Here is a 3,774-nt window from a genome sequence, read left to right as displayed (position 1 = left end):
CAGGCACACCCCTATTGTCAGTAGACCGGAACAGACTCAAACCCTGCTCTGGGAACATCCATTAAGGACACTCTTAAAGACACCACTATCTTTTTCACAGCCTGTGTCTAATGCCCAGATTCTTGAATTCTGATTATTATCCCACAGTCTTTCCCCCAAAACCGACCTTAATCATGCATTCATTCATTCATTTCCTGATCATCTATCATATGCCTAGCACCTTTCTAGGCCCCAGGGATACATTGATAAGTAAAAGTAGGTACATCCAACTCTGAACACATCGTGAACGCATAATGGACACTCTCATTGCCATCTTAGCTCTGAGCCTCTTACCCCTGCTGTATTGTCAAGATGTCTCTTTCCAACAAACTAACCCTGGACAAACTGGACATGAAGGGGAAGTCAGTTGTCATGACAGTGGACTTCAATGTTCCAGTGAAGAACAACCAGATAACAAACAACCAGAGGATCAAAGCTGCTGTCCCAAGCATCAAATTCTGCTTGGACAACAAGGCCAAGTCAGTTGTTCTCATGAGCCACCTGGGCTGGCGTGATGGTGTCCTCATGCCTGACAAGTACTTCTTGGGGCCAGTTGCTGTAGAACTCAGATCTCTGCTGGGCAAGGATGTTCAGTTCTTGAAGGACTGCGTGGGCCCAGAAGTGGAGAAAGCCTGTGCTGATCCAGCTGCTGGTTCTGTGTTCCTGCCGAAAATCTCTGCTTTCATGTGGAGGAAGAAGGGAAGGGAAAAGATACTTCTGGCAACCAGGTTAAAGTGGAACCAGCTAAAATAGGAGCCTTCAGGGCTTCACTTTCCAAGCTAGGGGATGTCTATGTCAACGATGCTTTGGGCACTGCACATTGGGGCCACAACTCCATGGTGGGAGTGAATCTGCCATAGGAAGCTGGTGGTTTCTTGAAGAAGAAACTGAATTAATTTGCCAAGGCCTTGGAGAGTCCAGAGCAACCCTTCTTAGCCATCCTTGGTAGAGCTAAAGTTGCAGACAAGATTCAGCTTGTCAATAATATGCTGGACAAAGTCAATGAGATGATGATTGGTGGTGGAATGGCTTTTACCTTCCTCAAGGTGCTCAACAACATGGAGATTGGCACTTCTCTATTTGATGAAGAGGGAGTCAAGATTTTCAAAGACTTAATATCAATGCTGAGAATAATGGTGTGAAGATTACCTTACCTGTTGACTTGGTCACTGCTGAGAATGAGAATGCCATGACTGGCCAAGTGACTGCGGTCTCTGGCACACCTGCTGGTTCAGTGGGCTTGGACTATGGTCCTGAGAGCAGCAAGAAATATGCTGAGGCTGTCACAAAGGCTAAGCAGATTATGTGCAATGGACTTGTGTGAGTAGCTGAATGGGAAGATTTTGCCCTCACAGATGAGGTGGTGAAAGCCACTTTCATGGGCAGCATCACCATCATAGGTGGTGGAGACACTGCCACATGTTGTGCCATATGGAACACAAAGATAAAGCCATGTCAACACTGGGGATTGTGCCAATCTAGAGTTGCTGGAAGGTAAAGACCTTCCTGGAGTGGATGCTTTCAACATTATTAGTGCTTTCCTGCCTTTTGGTTCTGTGTACAGCCCCTAAGTCAACTTAGTGCTTTCTGCTTCACCACTTGGCATTAGCTAACATCTCCCCCCACATCAAGATTCAGCCAGAGGCCAAGAGACACAGTGCCAGGAACCCTTAAACAGTTGCACAGCATTTCAGCTCATCTTTACTGCACCCTGGATTTGCCTACATTCTTCCCAATCCCATTTGAATTTCTTAGTAACTAAACCATTGTGGCTTTCTATAGTGTGTATATTTATATTTTGCCTGCTAAAATAAAGTGATTTGTGTTAGCCTAGTTCTCTTTTTGAAGCAGTTTATTCTGATTAGCTTTGTCACTGTTTCAGTACTCTGCATGGCAAGAAGAAATTCCAGTTGCAGGTAGGGAGGGGGATATAGTTCATGATCTATAAATAAACAATAAAAGGATCCATTTTTTTAAAATGAGGTAGGTCCATGCTTTATTGGAGATAAATGAGTGGGATATTACTCATATTGGCCTGCCATATGTATTTCCTGAGCTATTTCCCAATTTTCCACACTGTAAGGCCAGGTCTGGCCTAGATTCTCTATTATTGACAAGTTAAAAATCCCCTATATGGGATAAAAATGCAAAAAAAAAAAAAGCCCAAAACAAAACAAAAAAGAATAACAGAATATCTTTACTCATTAGATATATTATCTTTTCTAAACACTGTGTCTTAAAATCTTTTCAATTGGATACCGCTAGTCCTTTGCATAGATCAGTGGTTTTCAAAATGTGATACCCAGCCTGGCAGAATTAACATCACCCAGCGTGATGGTTTGAAGCTGTTATGTACCCCAGAAAAGGGCTTCTTCTTTTAATCTATTCCTGTGGGTGTAGACGTATCATAGGTGGGACCTTTTGATTAGATTATTTCAATTGAGATGTGACCTACCCCATTCAAGGTGGAGCTTAATCCTTTTACTGGAGTCCTTTATGAGAGGATAAAACACATACAGAAGCAGAGAGATGAAACCAAGAGAAGCTCACAGAGAACCCCCTCCCCTGGAGGAACTGAGAAGAAGCCACTGAAACCAGTAGCTAAAAGCAATGAAACCCAAGAGCAAAGGACCAGCAGGTGCAGGCCATGTGCCTTTCCACGTGACAGAGGTGTCCCTAACACCAGCAGCCTGTATTCAGAGGCCAGGTGTCATCCTGTTGATGCCTTGAGTTAGACATTTTCATGGCCTGAGAACTGTAACTTGTAAGCTGATAAATCCCCATTGTTAAAAGCCAACCCATGCCTGGTTTATTGCATTTCAGCAGCTTCAGTAAACTGAAACACCTGGGAACTTGTTAGAAATGCAAATTATTAAGCCCCACCCTAAACCTACTGAATCAGAAACTCTGAGGGTTGGGTCCAATATTCTGTGTTTTAACAAGCCTTCCCAGTGATTCTGATGCACACTAAAGTCTGATAACCAGTGGCACAGATGGAATGAGGTGTGCAAGATGAGTGACCCATGTGAATATGACTCTCTTTTTTACTTGTCTTTTAACTCTCTGTATCTGTTTCCAAAGACCACTGCAGAGTCCAGTGGTTCTCAATTCTGTTTGCACATTAGAATCATGTGGGGAACTTTACAAAGTACCAATGCCTGTGTCCCACAAGGCTCTGATTTAATTGTTCTGGAGTATAGAAACTTCCTCATTGGCACTTTAACAAGGATTAGTTTTTCAGATTAGGTAATGATCCCACTGAACCACTGTTCAATTGAACTGTTTAAATGGTCTGGCATGGAGCCCAGGGTTCTTCTTTAATAAGCATCCCAGGCTAGGGTTTGAGGTAAACTGCTCTGGATCAATGACTTTCAAACTTTTTGTCCATAACTAGTAGGAATAAATGCATTAAATTCATGGAGGCCCAGGAAGCATATACTTGTATCTATCTATATCTATATCTGTATATCTATATCTATATCTGATCTATATCTATATATCTATATCTATATCTATGTCTGTATCTATCTATCACAAAGTCTTTTGAAAATATTTATCCTTACTACATGCTATGTACTCTGGTATTTTCTATTCTATTTCACTTTCTAACAATGGTTTAATGATTGATGTTGATTTTGTGACACGAAACTACAATGAATAGTTTGGAAACACACTTGTACAGGATTTATCCAAAATATTAAAGTCCATCTCTGTTATGTCAAATAACTCTATCCT

General features: G+C 41.9%; 1 pseudogene; it reads left to right on the top strand.

The window, feature by feature from the left end:
• The first annotated feature begins 351 nt into the window (after positions 1–351).
• On the top strand, positions 352–1,610 carry LOC119522105 (annotated as a pseudogene).
• Positions 1,611–3,774: the final 2,164 nt, after the last annotated feature.

The sequence above is a fragment of the Choloepus didactylus genome, chromosome X (genome assembly GCF_015220235.1).
Source record: "Choloepus didactylus isolate mChoDid1 chromosome X, mChoDid1.pri, whole genome shotgun sequence".
In the NCBI taxonomy this organism is placed as follows: domain Eukaryota; kingdom Metazoa; phylum Chordata; class Mammalia; order Pilosa; family Megalonychidae; genus Choloepus; species Choloepus didactylus.
Note: the sequence above shows the minus strand (reverse complement) of the source record. Positions and strands in the feature narration are given on the sequence as shown.